General features: G+C 39.0%; 1 protein-coding gene across 3 annotated transcripts in view; it reads right to left on the bottom strand.

The window, feature by feature from the left end:
* The window catches only part of LOC306848934 (semaphorin-6A-like), an 88,340-nt gene extending 72,014 nt beyond the window's left edge, over nt 1-16,326 (bottom strand). For 2 of the 3 annotated variants that reach the window (XM_079383723.1, XM_079383725.1), the window contains exon 1: nt 16,112-16,292. The gene's annotated coding sequence lies outside the window, so the exon portion shown is untranslated. Of the gene's footprint in view, nt 1-16,111 lie in introns of all 3 variants that reach the window. The other variant, XM_079383724.1, reaches the window with a different exon arrangement.
* Between the last annotated feature and the right edge of the window lie 200 nt (nt 16,327-16,526).

The raw sequence follows: 16,526 nt of genomic DNA, 5'->3' as shown, positions 1-16,526 counted from the left end.
CTGAAAATAATCGTGATTATGCCATATCACCCAGCCCTATTACAGACACACGGCTGCTAATTAACGGTTGAGTTAGTGACATATTTTCATGACATCACATTATACGATACATATGAAAATGAGCAGCACATTTCAAATGTATGCAGTTACCATGTGGTGCACACTTACATGTGGTGTGCCGCAAGGCTCTATTTTGGCCCCCACACTTTTTTCATTGTATATCCTCCCGTTGGGAGACATCTTATGTCTTGCCTCTCCAATCTAGAAACATGGCTTGCATCTAATTTTTTATATCTCAATGAAAATAAGATTCAGATTGTAGTGTTTGGCCCCAGAGGAGCCAGGGGTTAAATTTTGGCCCATTGTCATTGTATGTCAAAGAACAGGTTAAAAACTGTATATTGATAGCTCCCTGAAGTTGAACACTCAGATCAATCATGTGGTAAAGTCAAGTTTTTTTCATTTGAGAAATTTGGCATGTCTGACATTGAAGAGTCTTGAAATTGCAGTCCATGCTCTCATATCATCAAGACTTGATTACTGTGATTCGTTATACAAGGGTATTAGTCAAGCATCTATCCAACGGTTGCAGAAGGTCCAAAATGTTGCCGCAAGGCTGCTATTGAATATTAAAAAGCGTGAACACATTACTCCGTCATTGGCTTCCAGTACAGTATAGTATCGATATCGACGATACTGACCTTTAAAGGTATCGGTATCGTATCGAAAAAACTAATTAAGTGGTCTCGCCCATCCCTACAGAGCAGTGAAGCAGGAAGCACATCAGGACACACAGGAAGTCCAGACAGCGACGGTCACATGACACCTGCAGCGAACAATGAACTGTGTGCGCGCTCATGACGCTCGAGGTCAATCTCAGCGAACGCAGCAGATTAGCGTCTCTATCTGAGAGAACAGACGCCCCTCCAGCGCTGCTCCTTTATTTCACTCAACCGGATTAAAGACACTCAATCCGGCAGCACAGATGATGCTGACCGAGCGCATGTAAGAGAACACCAGCGGACGATTAGCGCTCATTACATCAGCGAGAGCAGGAACCTTCCCTTCACGGCCAAACGCACAGGAACGCCTGAGTCCATCGCTCTAAAAGCGTCAGCGTTCCTGTTGAATTCGTTCCTCACATCCCACACCACTCCTCCACAACACAACACATCCATTCACACACACGCTTACTAAACCAGGACACTCCACACACAGCGAGGTATAAATACTAAAACTCATCCATGACACTAACAGAAGGCCACCTGCTGTTTTTCATTTGACCATTTTATTCCTCAGACTTCTATTGTTTCTATATACAGCTATATTTCTATATTTAGATCGACACAAGAACAGCTTTTTCCCTCCAGGCCATGTCTCACCTGAGCAACACATAACACACCTCAGGACCGTACATCTGCAACACTGCAAAAAATCATTCTCTTACTTAGTGTTTTTGTCTTGCATAATTCTAGTAAAATATCGAACAATTATTAAATCAAGACGATATTAAGATAAGTCTTTTTTTTTTTTATCTATCTAAATTTTGTTAGTTTTTGCTTAAAACAAGCAAAAATATCTGCCAAGAATATCGGGCAAGAAAAGCAATCTTGTTTATTTTTGTAGCATTGTTACTAGGGGTGTACAGGTACATGTATTCGTATTAAACGTTTCTGTACGGGTCTTTGGGTTCGTTGTTCTAATCACTGCAGCTTCTGTGTGTACGGAACGTATTTAGAAACTCTGTTTGTAAGGTATATCCATATATTTTCAGACAACAAATTAGAAAGCTATGCCTACTGTTATATTGATACACCTTCATGTTGCAAATGCATCTGTATATTAAACACAGAACACATATGAAACACAAGCCATGCTTTATATAAAGTGTTTCAGACCAACGCTGCATACAGTTTAAAGCGGTTTGCCCTTCTGTCAGATGCATGTGCTGCTTAATGCATGAGAAAACTGAGGCACGTACCCAGCTGTCATTTCTGTGCAGCGCTACATTCCTAGCTTTACAGATGAGGATGTCCTCAGAATGAGGTTTGGTCAGGTTTAGATCACTTCTGGGTCCAAATCTGTAGCCAAAAGTTACCAACAAACACACACTGCAATAAAAACCTAAACACACAAATGAGGAGCGTCTGTGTGGTACTCTGAATCCACCATTTCATTCCTGTTCATCAGTATTTTTACATTTTATCATCCGACTGGAGGCTGAATCAGTGATGTCACATCCTTCAGAAAAGGAAGTGTGCATCAGCAGACCGAATGAATACAACAAAATAAGAATTAAAGGGATATTTCAGCCACAAATTATCATTCTGTCATCATTTTTTTCATCCTCACATCACTCCAAACCTGTATGAGTTTCTTTCTTCTGTAAAAGATGATATTTTGAAGAATGTTGGGAACCAAACACTAGACTCCATTGACTTTCACTGTAATGACAACAAACTAAGTCTGGGAGATTTTTCTGTTTGTTTTTTTCAGATTAATTCAAATGTAATGTTTTGCCACAATTTAATGTTTTAGCAAAGAAATATTTATAATTTTTCTTATTTTATATTCTTTCTGAACATATAGGATATGTTTTTAAGACATTTATTTCATGCATCTTTTATGCAAAGATTTGTTTCATGCTTACACCACGATGAGCGTCATGTGTGTGAACAGAACTTTCTTTAAACAGATGGTTAGTAAAGAGACTTGAACTTAGGTTTTAAGTTGACTAGTAAAAAAAAAAAAATCAAAAACATTGAATCGGCAAAATTTTCTGAAAAAAAAAAAAAATCAAGATATAATTTATTTTGCCTTATCACCCAGCCCAAAGAAATTTCTCGCAAACTTTTTAGTACACTGCAAAAAAAATGATTCTTTTACTCAGTGTTTCTGTCTTGTTTTCTAGTATAAATATCTGAACATTCTTGAATCAAGATGCATTTACTGTACAAGTAAAATTATTTAAGATATTAGTCTTGTTTTCAGTAAAAAAAAAAAAACTTTTTTGGTAGGTTTTCCTTAAAATAAGCAAAAATATTTGCCAATGGGGCAAGAAAAATAATCTTGTTCAGCCTTTGAATTAAGATGATTTTTCTTACCCCATTGGCAGATATTTTACTTGTCAAATAAATGCATCTTGATTCAAGAATGTTCAGATATTTATACTAGAAAACAAGACAGAAATACTAAGTAAGAAAATCATTTTTTGCAGTGTAAATGATGACAGAATGTTGATGTTCTGAGTGAAGGACCCCTTTAATGACATGAATTCAGTCCCACAGATCAATCCTGAAGACCTGAAGCGCTCCTCGTTCCTCGTCCCGGAGCCGAATAAAGCCGTTCTTCACACACGGATGGGTATGTGGGTCAGATAGCGCGTTGGGGCCGAACACGGGGGTGATTTGTGGTCAGTAATGGGGCGTCCTGAGCTCTTTGTCTCGGGCCCCTCGTCTCGTCTCTCTGGGAGCCTCTTTCTCAACGCCCTGCCCACGTGATCCACACTGACGCCTTTGTCCAAAACCTATTGAAAACCAGTCTGAGCCAGGACCACCAATTAGCCGAGCCCCATGGGGTGACATGGCCCCTGAATGCACGGGGTCCCACATACCACTCCCAGCATGCTCTGCATGACAAGATCCACCTTATCTGTCAAACGCTCCTCTGTAAGACGAGCCGTGTGACCGTGAGCGGGAGGAGAAGGTGACGCCAGCGCTCACATAATCACGTGTGATTGTCTTACACATCCACCTCCGTCATCCAGAGCACTAGATGAGATTACTGGAGGATTCGGCCCTCAACCAGCCTCTCAAACACAGAGAAAACACACAGACAGTGTTGGGAAGGTTACTTAAATCTAATAAGTAGTGCAACTATTTCAATTACTTTATTAATGTAAATGATGACATTTGATTACTTTTTGATTACTTTTCTAAATTTCTAACAAATGTTTTCAACTGTTAATCATTTTCAAATAATTAAAGCAGGCAGGTTTAACCTTACATTAGCACTCAACAGTAGTCCAACCACAATACAGAACATAATACAAAATCTCCACTGGCTGACACCTTTCTACCAGTTTATTTTGTCCAGTCCTTGTTGAGAAACTGAAATTACATCAACATGACCCTGCAGTGATAAATCATGTAAACGGGGCCAATCCATCGCAGGAATCAGACACAATCTCACCTGCAGTTTGGCTTTAATGTCAAACTTTAATGAAACACAGCTGATACTCATCCTAATCCCGGGCTGACTGACCTCCATCCTCGTGACCTTTGACCTGCTCTAGCGTGTGGGAATGTGGCGTTACTGTAGCGTGCTGCTGGGAGATGCACAGCTATTCAGCGGCTGATGGAAACATCCATTAAACGGATGTATGTTCCTGCTGCTGCTGTTTAATGAAGCCTCTGAATAATTGCACGCCTGAAGAAAACCCATGATTCTTCTTTTGCTTTAGGGCTCATTTAATTCTAAACCAGTGTGGTTGAGGTCAGATAGATGGTCTCTCTCACTTCAGTATATTTAACCCAAATAAGAGGAAACGTTCCAGTCAGACAGGTTTCTGAAGGTCTTGCATTTGATTATTACAAGGTCTGAAGATGAGAAACCAGACAGACGCCACTTCCTGTGGCCTCGTGGGTCAAATATTTTGTCTACACACACACACACACACACACACACATGTTGGTTTTTGTGGTTTATGGGGACTCTCCATAGGTGTAATGGTTTTTATACTGAACAAACTGTGTGTGCTATTGCCCTACACCAACCCTACACCTAAACTTAGCCCTCACAGGAGACTTTGTGCATTTTTAGATTTTCAAAAAAACACCATTTAGTATGTTTTTTAAGCCTTTTGAATTACGGGGACATAGGCAGTGTCCTCATAAACCACCTTCATATTGTAATACCTCTGTCATACCCATGTCATTATACACATTTGTGTCCTCATAAACCACCTTCATATTGTAATACCTCTGTCATACCCATGTACAAACACACACATCTCTAATCTGTATTCACCAAAGCATACAACTAATAATTCAGTTTAGTATCAAACGTTTAGTGCTGGAAGCCAGATTCTCTCAGTCTTTATTTATTGAAACTGTATGTGATCTAAACACAGATGAAGCGCAGCTATATTCCCTCAGTGCAGCTCTAGTTTGAACTCTTTTAATGATCATGTTTTCCTCTCTGGATTGTTGACGTCGTCTCTGTGCAATCGCACTGATTGTTCCTGACACGCCGTGCATTGCAAAATGGGAAGTTCCACATGAATCGTGCTCTTGTTAACTGTTTAACCATTAAACAGCAGCTTTCACATTAACTAGCGGCGGCAGTGAAGCGAGCAGCCTGTGCTGTAATCAAGCTCTCTGCTCGTTTGATGAGGCTCAATTAAGCCGCGTTTATTTGACACACTGTCACATTCCATACGGACGCCTGGACGATGAACGACTGCTTTCATTACAGTAACCTGAGAATACAAGGTCCAGAGCAATTAGCATATGAAAACTGTGGCGTCGTACAGATAAACGCCTGCGAGACAAAGCAGATATTGAGTTTCTGAAGAACCAACTGGATGGCTCTTAAAATAAAGGCTCTTTAATGGCATTGATGATTCCATTCCATCAAGAACCTCTTTATAGGTTCTTTATAGTGGAAAGGGGTCTGAAAGGACCTTTGGGGAGCCAAACATGGTTCTTCTATGGCGAAACCCCCTTTAGAAACCTTTATTTTTAGGAGTGTTGAGTCATTAGACTGATTCAAATTGTGAATTTGAGACTTTAAGCGAGTCTTTTTGACTGATTCATTACAGTGAATTGGTTAGGGAGTCATTTACTCATGACTCAGACTCCACTGTTCACACTGTAGTCATTAGTCTGATTCAAATTGTGAGTTTGAGATTGTTTGTGTGTCTTTTTGATTGATTCATTACAAGGAATCAGTTAGAGAGTGAATTGCTCATGTGCCAGACTGATTCATACTGTGGGTTTGAGACTATTTTGGGAGTCTTTTAGACTGATTCATTACAGTGAATCAGTTAGAGATTGATTAGTTGATTATTCAGACTCCAGTGTTCACACTCTAGTCATTAAACTGATTCATATTGTGGGTTTGAGACTGTTTGTGAGTCTTTTTGAATGATTCATTACAAGGGATCAGTTAGAGAGTCATTCGTTCATGAGTCAGACTCCACTGCTTAAACTCTTCAAAATAAAGCTTCTTTTTCTTTCTTTTATAAGATCTGGACTCCATCACATGGATCCGTGTGTTCATGTGGATCACTGTAGATGATCATCACCTAACACAAAGACGAACAGAGTCATTACGTCCTGAAAGCTCACAGAAACATGCACCAAACACCACAGAAACTCCCTGAAATCAATCCCTGAATCGGACACCTCCATCGGACCCATCACACGCATCCGAGTGCCATCTGATCTGCAGAACCCAGGAGCTGTGGTGCGCTTCATCTGACGCTCCACATGAAGCTCAATGACTGAGATGCTCTTGAGTTTCCAGAGACTCAGAAACCAGCAGATAAAGAGCCGGTTCTGCTGAGCATCAGATAAACCACGAGTTTGACTCATTCTGTTCATCAGGCTTGAGCAACGATCTGAATTAAACTGGTCACACAGGAAGCCAATGTAAAAAACGGCAAAAAAAGTTAATATAGTAAATATTAGATCTGTAAGATCTGTAAACCTTTAAAGCATTTAAATCAATAAGTCTGTCAAGAGAACATTAGGAACACAAACATGGTCATATGAATTTGAATTTATTTTTAATTCTGCTTCCTTACATTCAAATTCTGCATTCTGTTTAATAACTCAATTCAAATTCAGGAAGTGAACTGTACTTTAAGAGCCATTGATCTGAATTTCGGTTTGAATAGAGACGCTACTGTTCATACAGCATATGCTGTGAATATGAGCATTACTGAAAAGCTGATATTACATTTTTCTGCCTGTAAATGGTTAAAGTTGACATAAAACAGAAGCAGCATCAGATCTTTTCATCCGTATTGTGACGTACATCTAAATATAGCGGATTATTGACAAAGAACAAATGTGGGGCGGGAATTGGTTCATGTATCGATTGTTGATTGGGTGTTGAGATGTGGGCGTGGCTTTCAAACATGTATGCAAATGCACATGAGTTCAAGGGGCGGGGCTTAAGAGCACTACATCCTTAAAAATAAAGGTGCTTCATGATGCCATAGAAGAACCTTTTTTGTCTAAATGGTTCCATAAAGAACTGGTTTCAGTTTCACAAAAGGTTCTTTGTGGCGAAAAGAAGGTTCTTCAGATTATAAAAAGTTAAGAAAGAGATGGTTCTTTGAGTGAATGGTTCTTTGTGGAACCAAAAATGGTTCTTCTATGGCATCGCTGTAAATGATTGGAGAAAATCCAGTTATGACACCAAGGTCAGAACATTCTGAAAACCTGAAATATGCATGGATGAATCAGATCAATAACATGCATTTAAAACAGACAAGTTCCTTTTCATTTCATGCCGACTTTAAAGCATTAATCAGTAACAGATGTCTTATTCTGTAACATAAAATCAAGTCGACTAATTAAAATAATCCTTGTGTGCATGGATATAAAAGAGCAAACTCAGTGACACGACGTGAACCCTGCAGCACAACATGCACTGTGTCCATTTACAAACAACTGACACGCTTGTCCAAATTATTCTTGAGTACCGCAGCAATGAATGAAGGCATTGTGTGGCTCGCATTCCAGAGTCACGCCGTCTTATCATGAAGCGCTGTTTGTTTTAGCTCTTAAAGACGGGCCGCAGACGAGCGATCAAACGCAGGTGTGCTGTGGCTCCATATGTAGGTCAGCTGTTGGTGTATATTGCTGCAACCCTTAAATTAGCCGTGCGACGCGGCCTGCAACAACACAAGATGGACGACCGGCTGTTTGCTGACGACGGCGTTTCTCGTATCAAGTTGAAATGGAGATGCGGGAGGTTTGAGAAATTCTACAAGCAGCTACCGTTCAGTCTCTCTGTGAATCATCAGGAGGAATAAACAGCTGCCTCTCTGACGAAGAACAGACGATTGTGAGGTAGAAACAGCAGCACAGAGAGACGTCTGTGATGAAAGGGCTCATGGGAGGCACATGTGTAACAGATCTGCGTCCGTTCCTCTTTTGGCAGAGGAAGGAAACGCTGCCGGCGACTCGGAGAGGTGAACAGTGCTCCTGCGTCGCTCTGATGGACGGGTCCGAGCCCGACACTGGGAGCCTTGTGGTCGCAAAACGCCACATGGATGCAATTTGTTCCTTGCATGTGGCATGAATGTACAGCATTGTGAACGTCTGCAGAGTCTCAATCACTGCCGCCGTGTGTTTACAGGCAGGAAAAGCTTCATCACAAAGCCTACAAGAATAACAAAACATACGCAAACAAATCACTGAGATTATGTGCAGTGAGACGCCGGCCGCTAATCCACCGATAAAACCCTTTCAGATGAGTATCAGCCTGAGCAACTGAAACCCAGCGAACAGAAACATGCTATCAAACATTATTTCTAGTGTTATTATATTACTTTTAATGTTCTCTGAACGTTCTGAAACGAGTAGTAACATTTAAAGATGAACACCCAACTGAAACATTTCAGAAAAAAACTTTCCATGAACAACATAAATATCGTTTTAAGAACATTATTAACAACCAGACAACTACCTTAGAATGTGTTGCTAATATTTTTAATTGCGTTCTGAATGTTCTCTGAACACTCAAAATGTCCTTTTTTTTAAAACATTTTTTCTTGGTTATATGAATGTTATGGGAACATTACATTTGATCATTTTGCAACATTATGGGAACGTTACATTTAATGTTCTTTGAACGTTCTGAAACTAGCAGTAACATTTAAACAACGTTGACAAACATCCAACTGAATATTACCGAAAACCATTCCACGAACAGCGTATAAATAATGTTTTGTGTTAACGTTTTGAGAACATAATTAAAGACCAGATAACTCCACCCTAAAAATGTTCTAAGAATATTTTGCTAACATTTCAATAAGTTATGAAAACATTATTTCTGAATGTTCTCTGAATATTCACAATATCCAGTTTTCTAAATGCTGATAAAACATTTTTCTTTGGTTTTGTGAATGTTAAAGTCAACATTAAGCGGAACGTTCCGTTTTATTATGTTGAAACATTACTGGAACGCTACGCTTGAATGTTCTCTAAACCATCTTAGACGAACATCCAACTAAAATACATGAGAAAAACGTTCCATGAATGATTACTAACACAGTTAACAGACCAGATAACTTTGAACAAGCATTCTATTAACGTCACCAGAAGAACGTTTGTTCGTTGCTTTAGAGAACTCTACCAGAGCGTTCTCTGTTAGCTGGGAACGTTCCTTTAACACTAGATGATCTAGAATCTGTGTTCGTAATGATCCAGACTCTGAATTCTGTGCATCAAAGCGCTTGTGGACGTAACACGGATGATGTTTTAATTTACAGCCACTCGCAGAAGCTCCACCTGCTCCTCAGAGATGATCTCATGAACTTCAAAGACTCAGATTCGCTTCAGAGCGTTTCATGTGTTTGTAGTTCAGAAGCTTAGGTCAGTAAATCACAGCGGAATGACAAACGTCTCCATTCAGAGAGTCGAGGCTCAGGAGAATATCTCATGATTAAAGAGTATGACTCCCTAAAAATAACCGCTAGAAGAAGAGCAAGGTGAGGATCTACGGGCAGCGCTACAATCTTCATTTACTTGCCCTCATGTTGATCCAAACCTGTATGACTGCACAAAAGAAGATATTTTGAAGAATGTCTCAGTGTTTGGTTTCCAAGGCTCTTCAAAATATTTACTTCTGTGTTCCACTCAAGAAAGAAAGTCATACAGGTTTGGATCGACATCAGGGTGACAGAATTATCATTTTGGGTGAACTATTCCTTTAAAACAAGTAAAGAGCTTGAGCTTGACGACAGTTACAGAATCCAGATCCAGACACTATTTTACTGTTTGATACTGTTAAGTGCTTTGACACAATCTGTATTGTTAAGAGCGCTATATAAATAAAGCTGACTTGACTTGACTTAAAGCAACATAAACATGTTTGTCCAGAGATTAAAATGATCCTACAATTCTGTGTTGTGTACCGTTAATATGAAGGAATCTTCTGCACTTAATTTTCACAGGTGTTTTACCTGTATTTTTAAATTATGTATTTTGTTAGTTTTATGGTTAACTCTTGTATTATCTTCAAATTCTGCATACGAAATTTATGTTTATATAGAAACACAAAAAACCCATAATAATAATAATAATACAGTTTTATTTATATAGCGCCTTTCCAGTGTTCAAGGTTGCTTTACAGTGAAGATACAATTAGAAAAGAAGAACATTAATATAACAAACAAACATGACAAACATAGGCACAACTTAAAAACTAAATATAACACAGTGAGAAAACACACCACAATATAAGAATAGCAGCATTCAGAAAACAAAAATATGTAGGACATAACTTATAAATGATAACATTCAGGTAACAGGTGAGTTTTAGAAAGTGATTTAAATTCAAGAATATTACTGACATAGAGAATATTACTGATTATTGAATATACCTGTAACCTGGAAATGGAACTGGCAGGTAAACCACTGAAAAGGGCACTGCAATAATCAAGTGTGACAAAAGCATGGGTAATGCTTTCAGCATCTTTAAAACTAATAAAACTGCAGAGCTTGGCAATGCGACGTAATTGAAAGAATGTGGACTTTGTAACAGAGTTAATATGAGCTTGAAAGGAGAGAGATGAATTGAAAATAACACCTATATTTTTAACAGTACAAGATTATCTAATGGGAGTACCAGCTATCTCAGAAGAAAAGTCATTAGGAATGCTTCTAGTGAGTGACGGGTTCCAACAATAATGATCTCGGTTTTGTTCATGTTTAGTTAAAAACAAATTTGAGGTTAGCCAGTCTTTTATTTCATGTACACAAGTAGAGATTTTGTCAATTTGGGTGGATAGAATGGGCCTACATATAGAGTAAATGTCATCAGCATATAAGTGATAATTAAAGCCATGTCGGCACAAGATTTGACGCAGGGGTAGTATGTAAATAATGAATAATAATGGGCCAAGAACAGATCCCTGGGGGACACCTTGCTTCAAATGGACAGTAGAGGATCGAAAATCCTGCACTGAGATGTAGAACTGTCTATCAGAGAGATAAGAAGAAAACCAGGAAAGAACAGTACCAGAAATACCCACATCAGAGAGATGGGAAACGAGTAAATCATGAGAAACAGTATCCAAAGCAGAACTAAAGTCAAGTAGCAAAAATATAGAGAGAGAACCAGAGTCATCAGAGAGTAGTGGTTGTTTTTTAAACTTTTCTTTTAAAAAAATATGAACTATTTCTAAATAGTAAATCCAAAAAGAAAATGTCACAAAATTTCCCCCAAAAATATCCTAGGTTAACCAGTATCTCCTACAACTCAATTTGAATACAGGGTTAAGGAAATGTCTGTAAACTTAACAGATAATAATTTGGCAGGAAAATACCAGTACCTTCTCAGTCTTTTTTTTTAATTATTATTCTTAAAATGCAGGACGAGCGTGACGAGCAATAATCAGACTATCAGTCTGTGTCTGTACATTATTGTCCAGCATGGCCCCTTTAAGCAGCTCTGCTGGTGTGTAACGTCCCATGGCCCCTCACACACACACACACACACACACACACACCAACAGTGTTTCAGCCTGAAACTATGGCAACGGAATAAGAAAGCAGTCGCCATGATTAATAGATGAGAGAGGCAGTGCCAAACGCTGGCCTGGGGACGAGACACATGCACTGTCCCTCTCTCTCTCTCTCTCTCTAACGCCACTGGAAACTACACACACACACACACACGCATGCAGTCGTCAGAATGACAACACAAACTCCCAGAACCTGTGAGAAAACACAAACTGTCAGCATCAGTGTGTGATTATTCAGCTCATCACAGGTGGTTTCATTCGGACACCAGCTGAAGTTTGTCGTCATCAGACTCAGAGACAGATCCCCAGTGAGGACCCCGCCACTTAGACAGCCATCGGGAAAGACCACTGGAACCAGTTGAGCCCTTACTATCTGACTTTGCTGCAGCTGGAACTGAACTGCTGGTTTGTTTGGCCAGAGGAGAACTGGCCCCGACTGAGCCTGGTTTCTCCCAAGGTTTTTTTCTCCATTCTGTCACCGATGGAGTTCTGGTTCCTTGCCGCTGTCGCCTCTGGCTTGCTTAGTTGGGGACACTTCATTTCCAGTGATATCGTCGACCTGATTGCAAAGACACTATTTAAACTGAACTGAGCTGGATGATGACATCACTCAATTCAATAATGAAATGCCTTTTAACTGAAAATCTTTTTTTTAATCTTTTCATTTTACATTATTGACACACTATTTTCCTTTTTTGATATTGTGCAGTTGCTTTGACACAATTTACATTGTTAAAAGCACTATATAAATAAAGGTGACTTGACTTGACAAACACTTATAGATCTGCTCTCCCGCTCAAAACACTTCCTTACAAACAACAGGACTGAAGGAGCGGAGTTCAGATTTCTGATCAGACTGATTTCTGTACTTCTGCTCACAAACTTGACATGCTGAAAACCATACTTAAGTTATTAAAATTTAAAATAGAACAAATATTTTAGTAAAGATGTTGAAATATCTAGAGATGAATATTGAAATATTTTTACTGAAATATAAAAATTATTTGTTGAGTCAACTTAAAATAATTTATTACCTCGCTGACTTAAAATTAAGTTTACTTAACTCAAAAAGGTTTAGTCCAAATTTGAAGTTGTATTAAGTGAAAACTGAAATATTTTAGTTGACTAAACAAAAAAAAAATAAGGCAGTGGGGTAACAAACTATTGTAAGTTGAAACAACAATTATTATTTTTATTATTTTAATTTTTTTACAGTGTAACAGCATGCGGACATTTACTCTTTACTTGTCCATGCTGATAAGCACAGTTTCTCTATAAATCACCAATATCAACAGAATTAAACCGTTAATAACATCTACAGATGTGTAAATAACAGAAGACGAATGATTTTAAAAGAGCAAAGCATTTTTTAAAGGTTCTTACTAAAGTTCCCTATAGGAGCATCAAGAATCAAATCCATTCAAAACCTGAAACTCAAAGCACAGTTTGACAATGTGGTTTTTTATCATGTAAAAAGACAGAAATGTGAATTTTCCTTCTTCAAACGCACAATAATCCACTTAAATGTTCCAGTTACTCAGTAATGTGGCCCCCCAGAGCCAGCTCATGCATTAAACATGATCATGTGAATCATAGATGAGAGTTATCGACAGCATTTCTGAGCCTGTGATTTACGCTGCGCTCCTTTAACATAATTGAGTGCTTTTCATTGGCCGTCATCAATAATTCAGGCGGAGTGAATCCTGGCCTCCACTGAGAAAATGTAAATACACGCCGGTGCGATTGACGCTCGCTGGTGTGACAAACAGCCATCAGTCACGCTCCGTGCCGCTCTCATTGGCTTTGTGCAGGAGAGTACATCAGATGCCCTCGTTACAATCACATCAAAACAGCGCTTTGTGCCACTGATTTCACCTCATAATTCACTGCTTTATCAGAGGACAGCATTTCTCCTGTTTGCTACAGCACTGCACTTCAAGCGCTTTTCACAATGCGTATCATTTCCAAGCAGCTTCACACAAAACTAATGTTTCTTCATCACAATTTAAGAGTAGTGCATAAGAAAAGAGCTGTATACATGCCTCATTCAGTCATTTTCTGTGACTGAGTCAAAGTCATGCTATCTTGCACAAATGTACAGTTTATGCAGTTATTTAACGTCATTTAAGCAGAAACAATGAGCACATTAAAGCACTGATTACATGATGTGATCACGATCACAATATAAGGAAATCTGATTCAGAGCTGGCATCAGAGTCGCATTTCATTCTAGCAGATAAATTTCATTTGCTTTCAATCTTTTATATTCACACATTTTCACAAACATCATCTTTTAAATGCAGTGTGAAAAGAATAAATACATGTTTCCTGCTATTTAATCTTTTCCTGAAAATGAGCTTGATTGCTAACCTTAACAAAATGATGGGAAATAATAGAAACGTGATTAAATCTGAATAAATGCAGAGCTGAACGATGAGGATGCCAGGGTTTTTTCATTCATTTTTTTTCATTTTCATTCATTTTCAAATTTAGTAAATGCAAGCCTGCAGCACAAAAGCAGTCATGAGTAACACAGGTATATTTGTAGCAATAGCCAACAATACATTGTATGGATCAAAATTATACATTTCTCTTTTATGACAAAAATCATTAGGATATTAAGATCATGTTCCATGAAGATATTTAGTAAATTTCCTACTGTAAATATATCAAAACTTCATTTTTGATTAGTAATATGCATTGCTAAGAACTTCATTTGAACAACTTTAAAGGAGATTTTCTCAATATTTAGATTTTTTTGCTCCCTCAGATTCCAGATTTTCTAATAGTTGTATCTCAGACAAATATTGTCCGATCATAACAAACCATACATCAATGGAGAGATTATTTATTCAGCTTTCAGATTGTGTATAACTCTCAATTTTGAAAAATTGACCCTTATGACTGGTTTTGTGGTGCAGGGTCACAAATATTACGTAAAATATATAGCCTATAGATTTAATTTCAGCATTTGTTATGCATTAGTTTTTACTATCTTTAAGTTAAGTAATGTGATGATACATCATACATGTGTGACCCTGCAGCACAAAACCAGTCTTGTGTGTTCATTTTTTGAAATTGAGATTTATACATCATCTGAAAGCTGTATAAATAATCTTTCCATTGATGTATGGTTTGTTATAAAATGTTCAAAAATAAAGTTTTGATATATTTACGGTAGGAAATTTACAAAATATCTTCATGGAACATGATCTTAATATCCTAATGATTTTTGTCATAAAAGAGAAATGTATAATTTTGATCCATACAATGTATTGTTGGCTATTGCTACAGATATACCTGTGCTACTGATGACTGCTTTTGTGCTCCAGGGTCACATATCACTGTGCTTTCTAAGATATCAGCCATCAAAATATCAACCACCGATTTGAATGCAGATCAATGCAAAAGCAGCTGATCTTCAGGCACCATCTTCAGTGTTTCTACATGTAATACATCATGAAGAGAGGACAGAAGCGCAGTTATTCACTGACACTGATGCTCAGCGGCTGAGGCAGAATAAAACACCTGAAACGCACCTCAACACAAAGCCATGTGAATTCAGAGCGCGATAGTCGTGGAATCTTGGCTCGGTGGAGACGCGTGGCCGCCTGCCATCTCACAGGGAGAAAAACACTCAGCCAACAGCAGACAATGAGATTAACAAACACTATTTTATTCTGAGCCTCCAAACCCAAGCGCTCACCGCTGAGACGGACTAAACGCTGCCGTCCTGCCCAAACAGATGTTACTGGAGAAGTCTGTCGGATGGCGTTCATTTAGGAATAAAGTGGTAGAAACGGCTGACACGGACACACCCTGCATGACCCCCGGGGTCAAAGGAGAGCGCCCGGCTTCACAAACCTCCGGATGAGGTTCTTCAGTATCGGTGAACACAGTTCTGCATTCATCGAGACTTAAACCTGTTAGAGACACTGGAGGTACAGTAATACTCAAGAATAAGAACAATACTAACTTCATGCATCAGAAGCAAAGGACCGAATCACATCATTTCCACCAGACTGTGTTTATATTCGTCTGTGCAGTCGGAAAATACACGCAAAACTACAACAATGCAATGGCATTTATTTCCATCTCAGCCGTTTATTACTGATGAGTGCAGTTATTTAAATCAGATGTCACGCCCTCATATTCAGATAATGAATGAGTTTATAAGCGCGCATTAGAGAAGTTTAGCCGAGTGACGTCACCAGCCCTCCGCGGCTGAGATCAAAGTAAAGCGGCACAGAAAGAAACAATATATCGTTCTAAACATCATCATCATCATCGTCGTCATAAACGGAGCGCGCTCTCGCTCAACTTCAAGCGCTATTCTCATGTACGTACCGCGTGTGACAGCTTCTTCACATCGATAGATCCATGAGAAATCCCGATCACTGATCGATCGATCCGCGGAAAGCCCGGAGAAACGGCGAAGCGAACAATGAGCGGCGCGTACAGCTACACGCGCGAGCGGCTGCTCATCCTATTAGAGATGAAGCTTTACTGAGCTGAGCTCACACACAGCAGCTGTCACACACACACACACACACACACACACACACATGCAGGGAGGAGCCTCAGACCTCAGAGCTTTTGTTTCTTCGGAGCTGCTGTCAGACGCGCATCTTCACCAGCACTGTCACACTGTGTGTGTGTGTGTGTGTGTGTGTGTGTTTACTTCATAATTAAGGCAACACAAGCACGTGGAGTCACTCACAATAAAGCTTCATCCAGACTCCAAAAACTCACACAAGCAGCT

This window comes from Barbus barbus, assembly GCF_936440315.1.
Source record: "Barbus barbus genome assembly, chromosome: 29".
Classification (NCBI taxonomy): domain Eukaryota; kingdom Metazoa; phylum Chordata; class Actinopteri; order Cypriniformes; family Cyprinidae; genus Barbus; species Barbus barbus.
This window is presented reverse-complemented; position numbering and strand designations above follow the sequence as displayed.